We start from the raw sequence: 8,270 nt of genomic DNA on the forward strand, positions 1-8,270 counted from the left end.
GGACAATTTCCCCCCGGACATTTTCCCCCCGACTGTTTTTGGCGTAGTAGGACATTTTCCCCCCGAAAGATGTTCCGATGCGGACATTTTCCCCCCATTTTTTCATAAATATAATAAGACATAAAAAAATTGTATATAAGTAAAATAGGTTAAAAATTTCAATTTTTTTTAAATTATATTTTACTGAAAAAAAAAATTTCTTATTAAATAATAAATAATAAACTTAAAAAAAAAATGGTGGGAAAATGTCCGCATCGAATATATATTGGGGGGAAAATGTCCTACTACGCCAAAAACAGTCGGGGGGAAAAAGTCCGGAGGGAAACTGTCCGCCATTCGTATGGAACACTGTTTTCAACAGGATGTATTGTCGTGCTTCGAATAAGTTTAGTTCAATTATAAAATATAATATAATATTTTAACTTTACAAATTAGTTAAAATCTTTACGCTAGTAATACTATTAAAAACAATATATCACATTCTTTTAGACTAAAACAGGTATATTTTATTACTTCTTTATTATTAAAAAAATTACGCGAAACCTAAAAATTAATAACTTCACTATCTTGTATTATCGTACATGTTTTATTATTTTAAAGCTCTTTTAATCGAATATTAAATTTCAGTAATAAATACAATTGTTATTTATAATTGTTTTTTGGTCTTTATTAAGTATTTAATTCATTCCTTAGGTATGGTATTAGTATAATACAAGTATACAACAATATTATTTAAACGTAGGAGTTAGTATTAATGCAATCCAACATGGTTGTACAAATAACTATATAATGATTAATGGTTCACCTCACAACATAACAATTTAAAAATAATTAATTCTGATAAACGCAGACAATAGCTATCACACATTTGTCAATACTTTGCATCGAGGAAGGAGAAAATTAGTGCCCAAAGAAAATATGCATACAAATGTGATAACAATGTGCATCGCATTTGCTATGTGCAATTTCAATTTCCAATTTCCAGTGTGAATATGTAGGAACTTAGTAATAAGTACATCATATATAAGTATATAACTGTTACTTGTTCTGCAGTTTGACAAAAAATTTCTGTATACGGAATACAATGTCGTGAACAACAATGGAAAAAATATTTTTACAAGACGTATTTTAATCGTGTGTGAAACAATCATTTCTGCATGGCTCAAAATGATTACAAATCAAACCGCGCGGATGGTTTATCGTACCATGAATCTGTATAGCTCTTCTAAGAAAACTAGTTGATGAATTATAAAGCATAATACTTTAATTGTTAGTGATTACTTATTACTTAAAACTTATTAATTTCTTATTTTTTTATTATAATTAAATTAATTATATTTTATACACCTGTTGAGGGTAATTGCTGAATTAAAATTTTTTTTAAAGTTCAAATTGATCTGTTAATAATACGATTATTATTTTAATATAAATTATTGATTTAATTGTTTTCAATTTCTATTTCATTTTGAGTATCATAAACAAACACTTTCAATATCAATATGTATTTTGCAAATTATAAACAATTATTTTCAACTTCATTATAAATGTTGAATATTATTAACATGCATTTTCGATTTTGTTACCCCTTTTTATCTTTTTAAAGATTTTTAACGGCATTTATCGATGTTTAAAATTGATTTTCAAATCGATTTCAAGCCTTGGTTTTTTTACATTACTACGTTTTATGAATTGAGTTGAAATAAATTATTATTATTATATATATAATATATATAATCGTACACTACAATCTAAAATGTAAAATGATATATTTATTGATATTCCGCCAAGAAAATCTTTAAAAACACAAAAAATACAACCTCAAAAATAGAAAAATAAAATTGTTAATGCAAAAAAAAAACATGCGCATAAAATGCACTTGTATTATCAACAATAAAACAATATTATCATACATTTTATTATGTATTTACTTTGGAAGATGGTTATTTTTTAAGATACAAGTATGATGTATATTTGGCAAAAAGAAGCAGTCAAGGACGACGAACTACGTAGGTACCGTAGGTTTTTTTTTTCAAAAACCAATTCTACGTCAATAATAATTACGCCTTATTCCCTCTTCTTATCCGCTACTTTTCCAGTATAAATAGTAGCTATCTGTGGTCAGAGCTTCAGAGGTACTTCATACTCATCGTCTCAGCTGAGCTGTATACCAACTGCACAGGTTCAGATTTTGTCAGGTAAACAAACATTAAGTGTATTTTTTGTATTCAGTTTTGCAAACGCATCAATACATTTCTAATTCGTTTTTAAGAGTTCAAAACTAATAGTTTCAATTTATTAATTTTGTGTTCCAGTCAACTTTATTAACTTACTCACTCTGCCTATCGTTCACGTGCGCTCATCAAAACGCGATATTAACCAAGTCGAGCAATCCCGATCACTACAGAGCAAGATGAATAAATGCCTATTGATTCTGGTAGTGGTGGCGTGTCTTTTGGGAATGATCGAATTGGCGTACGGAGATTGTCCAGGAAATTGCTGGTACTACAGGTCGGAGGCAACCAAACATTGTTCTTCTCCAACAGCGACCAATGAGTGCAGCGGTTATGACCTTTTTGGCCTATGTCGATGTTGGTGTTGTTAGACTTGTCTTGCTCGATTGATTCATAAGTATGCCAACAATTTTATAATGTACAGATGTGAGTAATTTATTTTATCCGAATTCGGTGATAATTATAGTTAATACTTTGCTCATGTTTGTTTTACGGATAATGGCTGTAATAATAAACTTTATTATTTTATAAGTTATGTTTTTTATGTCATACTTTCACAACTTACAATATAATACTAAATAACTATTTATTATTATTTGTATTAATACTTACCAATTATTTTGATTGTAATTTTATTAATCATAAAATACTGAAAAAGTAGGTATAATACTGTATGAAGACATCTATTTTGTTTTTAACTAATGAACATTGTTAAACATATCGATTTACTGTTGTGTTAAATGTTTGTGTTGTTTTCGAATAAAATGATGTACACTCATATATCTAAATATTATTTATCCAATTTTATGAAATTAATTCTATTTACAATAGTTAATATTGCACTATTGACATATTAAGACAGCATGCTGACTTATTAATATCATTTTAGATAGCTATATCCGGTGATACGATAAAATTGAACTGTGATTGATTGTGGTCCGAACGTGGTGTAGGTGTGGGTTGAGTTGGTGAGCAGCACAACACAACCACTTTATGTACAATAAATGCGATATTTTATAAAGTATATCCAAACAATAATATATCAGAGTCTACGAGTAATGAGTATTTATCAGACATAAGATGTCCATGGGACATCTTTGAGTGACCTAAGTTGGTATTTGATGTAGTCTGTAAATAATTACTTCATCTTTGCGATTGAATAAGTGGTGCTTAGACCAGTATGCGGTGGTATTTTTGACTCCTCTGAGTTTGTTATTTTGCGTACGTTGCCATTCTGATCCCCCCAAAACTTTTATTCATTCGTCATTTTAATAAAATAAAACTATGAAAACTATGTCACTATATTATTGTACTTAATTATTATTAAATCCTTCAAAACTATTTACCACATTTTACAGTGTAAACTATGTTGTTAAAGAAAATGTTAATTTTGTATACCTAATTGCATTAATCGAAATACGTTGAATCACTATAACAAATATGTTATACCTTATACTATAAAAGTCCTATGAAATTAATAATCTGTAAAAAAAATTACGAGTACAGAATATACAGCTATGTATTATGCTCATACAATTGAAATTGATAATTAATATAATTTTTAAATTGACATGCCACTCTGTACTCACAAAAATCATGTTTTTTACAACCGAAAATTTTTTTAAATCTTATTTATTGTCAATGTCACATATTATATACATATTGCAACCAGTCAAATTAAAGAAGATATAATAATACTCGACAAGAAAATCAATTTTGTTTTTAGAAAATTAAGTTTGTTAAACGTACAATGTCTCTGGCGTGTCTAATATCCACCTCCACCTTTGTGGCATGAGCTAAATAAATAAAATATAGAGGCGGCACGACAATGTATATTATTATCTCGAAGCAGGAGTTGCCCGTTTAAACAGTGTAATTGTCGGTGTTCTTTTTTCAACCGTATCTAATTATAATGATTTACTGAATCAATTAAAAAGGAATAAATTGAAAAAAAATCAGAAAAATTTTGCAGATGATCCTCTTCACTCTTGCTAAAATCATCGAAATCGTACTGTTAGAAATTAAGTTATTAAAGGAAAAGCGCAAACTTTTTAATGAGAAATTATAATGAAATTTGGAATCGCGAAGGCTGCATCTCGCGTTGTCGTGCCGACCGGTTCCCCCGCTCCATTTCGTGTACGCAGTACAAAATTGTTGCCATTCTCACATTCACGTATTTATTATTTTGTTTCATTTCGTTATCAACTATCGCTTATTAAATTAAATTATATTTTATAAGTAAGTGTATTGTGTATTAGACAGTGTGTTACCTTTGACGATGTTCGAAATTATAAATATGTCAATTTAAGCTTACAAACAAAGAATGACAAATAAATAAAAGTACATAGTGATAAAATAAATTCTCCAAAAAAACTGTAAATAAATAAATGCTAAGTAAATTAAATTTATTAAAGTACGCACTTATTTCAAAAACCAACAAGTCTACTAAACAAAAATCAAATCTTTGGTTTCGATGTAATGACATCAGTAGTAAGAAAGAGAGATAGCCTCGTGGTGGTAAAAACGTTTCTATAATAAACATAGAGAGAAAAAATTAGAACAAAAATATGGAGGGAAATAATTTTGTTGAAATAAAGTGGGATATATTGTATTTGTATTAGGAAATACAAATTTTTTGAGAGGATATTAAATAAAGGAATTTTATTGAAAAAAGTGTTATGAAAAAAAATTACACAGAGTAATTGAATTAAATAACTATATTGCGTTGGAAAAAGAGGAAATAACTAATTGAATATTATATAAAGGTGATTAAACAATGTTATATGTGAGTTTTTGGGAATATAGAAATAAATAATTGAATAGTTAGAAGTGAGCACAAACATTTTTATAAAGCATAATTAAAAAATAAAAAGAGTTATATGTGATGAAATATTGAGATAACAATTAAAGTGAAAAAAAATATGCAAGTAATTTTAAGGCTAGTCTAAAATAAGAAATAATAATAGATAAATATTAACAATTGTTTTGCAATAATTGTTTTAATAAACTAACAAATAATAAATAGATAAAATCACATAATAATTAATATAGAGATAGAAATAAAGTCTTATATAAGACGCGCGTCACAATATTGAGTTTACGTCGATATTCAATAAATAGTAATAAGATATTTTTATTTAAATACAGATAACAATTATTTAGAAGAAGAATAAATAAATACAATATTTTGTTTGTTGGGGAAATAAAATTTAAAAAAATAAAAATAAAAACATTTATTTTAATTACGATATTTTTAATGAATAAAATATATATTGATGAATCATGATTCAGATAATATATCGGATAGTTCAACGGAAGATTCAACCGAAATAGTTGAGAATAAGACGAAAGAAGTAGCCAAACAAGTAGGGCAAACCGACGAGGTGACCGCAGTTGTTGCCGATACAAAATATAACTTTAAAACTGAACTATTAATTGATTTAAATTTAGCTGGAGGTTATCTAGGGGCAAACGATTTTAACAAAAATAGATTTTCATAAAAAATGGGGGTAGACCTTGAACAGAATTAATTGTATCACCAACGAGAGCCAATACTAGGTCAGGAAGAGGAGGAACACGATCCGATTCGGACGTAATACACGTAGAGTTAGGTGTATAAACACGTAAAAATTAAAAATCAATTATTAATTAATAAAACCAAATCAAAAATGCATAATTCAAAAACTATTACGGAAAACATTCCCCGCTATACAATTAATATGACTTCTTAAAACCAAGAGCCAGTCGAACAAGAGAAAAGTCTCGTTCACACGCAATTTACAGTAAATCCCGCAATCACTCCAACTGTTCCGACGCCAATACAAAGCCAACAAACTAATAATGGTACACTTACAACTAAGCTACTAAATTCAAATAAATCCAACAATTACATTACATAACCAACAAAAAAAAAAATCCAAACTCTCAAATTCTATAGAACTAATTGTAAATAAGCTGGACGAATCATTAGTACCAGCTAAATCCACTTTCAATCAAATACCGAACCTTGAAATAACCCATTCCCAGCTTCGGTTAGGTTAGGCTAACCTAACCTTTTTTTTTGCCGTTTGGAACCGACAGCGCCGCGGAGACTGCATGCGCATTTCTTCCCCTACGCCGTCAGGCCAACCTAACCTAGGCTAACTAACCGGTTTCCAAAAAAAAAAGATGAACTCGAACTATTAATACATTATCATAATCCACAAATAATATGTCTTCAAAAATCTAACTTTAAAGAAAATTAAATAGCCCCCCTCGAAAATTACAAAGGTTACAGTAAAACCCGTCTAGAAGCAGGCAGAGCTAGTGGAGGTACGGCTTTCTACGTTAAAGCATTTATTAAGCATTTATACCTAGTCAAACCATAAACATCCGCAGTGAACTAGAAGTCCTAGCGGTATAAATTGAATCGAAAGAAAAACTCACAATATGCAACATATATCTCCTTAACTATAACAAATTCAGCACAGTGGATATATAAGAACACATCATTCAACAACTACCCACGCCCTTCATCCTCTTAGGTGTTTTTAATGCTCATAGCCTTATATGGGGATCAATTAAAACAGACCCCAGGGGTAAAGAAATTGAAAAACTACTTGAAAAGGATAACAAAGATTTACTCAACGACACAACACCTACCAACATTAATATAGCTAACGGAAACTTTTCATGCATTGATCTGCCTATCTGTTCATCCTCACTAGCTCATAGAATTGAATGGAAAGTACTACCTACCTGACATATTCAGTAACGATCATAATCCCATCAAAATATTTTTCATCCCCAGGACAGGCGAAACAGACAAAAACAAAAGTCCAAGACGGGACCTTAAAAACCCAAACTGGACACTTCAGCAAAATGGTTGATGAAGAAGTTTCCAAATTATCCACCACTAACCAACTAAACATTAATTATATAGTAAGAACATTCACATCAATATTAACTCTGACAGCGGAAAAAACTATCGGAAGCCACACAAATCAAACCTTTAAACCAAAAGTTCATTGGTGGAATGATACGATTAAAGAAGCCATGCAAAATAAAAATGAAGCACTGAACACATTTAAAAAAAAAACAAAACTCAAGAACACTTTATTCAACTTAAAAAACTAAGAGCCAAATCTTAATTCTTAATCAAAAATAGTTAAAAGGAATCATGGAAAATGTTCACAAGTACTAAAAACAATAATACACACCCTCCCCTAATTTGGAATAAAATTAGATCACTTAAATGTTTAAATTGTTACAAGGAAATTCATATAATCTATGCATTTGGTACAGCATCCGAACCAGAAGAGGTTGCCCAAAAAATCGGTACTTACTTCCAAGACAACTTCAACGACAAGATCTACAAACAACAGTTTATTGACGACATCAAAACAACATCAGAAAATATACCATTAAAATCTGACATAAATCCTCCTTGTCCTGACCAATTTAACCTAAATGGAAGTAGCACTCTTGCAATGCAGAAGTAAAAGCCCCGCCCCCGATGGAATACCATAATGCTTCATCCACAACTTAGGTAACATCTCTAAAAACTACCTGCTACATATATACAATATGATATGGAAAATAGGAACACTTCCAAACAAGTGGAAAAGAGGCATAATTATTCCAATCATTGAACCCGGAAAAAATGACAGCTACAGACCAATAACTTTGTTAAACACTATGATTAAAATAATGTAAAAAATTATAAATACTAGACTCATTCGGTTCCTTGAAAAAAATAAAATCTTAAATAAGGAACAACGTGGTTTTCACCAATCAAGATCCACAACTGACAACCTACACATAATTAAATCTGAAATTGACCAAGCTTTTGAAAACAAACAAACACTAATAAATATTGAAAACTCTTCAAACAAATACCTAGCTAAAAACATAAAAGAAGCTAAAGAATATCAAATAGACCTACAACGCCTAGTAAAAAGAAAATTCCCAAATTTCCTCCCTTGGAAAATGTATTTTGTCATTAACCTAGAAATCTCAGAATTCAAAAAAGAAAGCACCAATCCAATTATGTACAGAAAA

The 8,270-nt window shown here is 29.5% G+C and overlaps 1 long non-coding RNA gene across 2 annotated transcripts; it reads left to right on the plus strand.

Annotated features, from left to right (window-relative positions):
• Nucleotides 1–1,991: 1,991 nt before the first annotated feature.
• Nucleotides 1,992–2,724, plus strand: LOC111027629. 2 transcript variants are annotated; one of them, XR_002603811.1, is made up of 3 exons: nucleotides 1,992–2,006; nucleotides 2,097–2,195; nucleotides 2,313–2,724. It is a non-coding gene; the product is annotated as an uncharacterized LOC111027629 (long non-coding RNA). The 2 variants fall into 2 exon arrangements; XR_002603810.1 differs by lacking the exon at nucleotides 1,992–2,006 and having other exon boundaries at nucleotides 2,086–2,195.
• The last annotated feature ends 5,546 nt before the right edge of the window (nucleotides 2,725–8,270 follow it).

Source organism: Myzus persicae, unplaced genomic scaffold (genome assembly GCF_001856785.1).
Source record: "Myzus persicae strain clone G006 unplaced genomic scaffold, MPER_G0061.0, whole genome shotgun sequence".
Lineage (NCBI taxonomy): Eukaryota > Metazoa > Arthropoda > Insecta > Hemiptera > Aphididae > Myzus > Myzus persicae.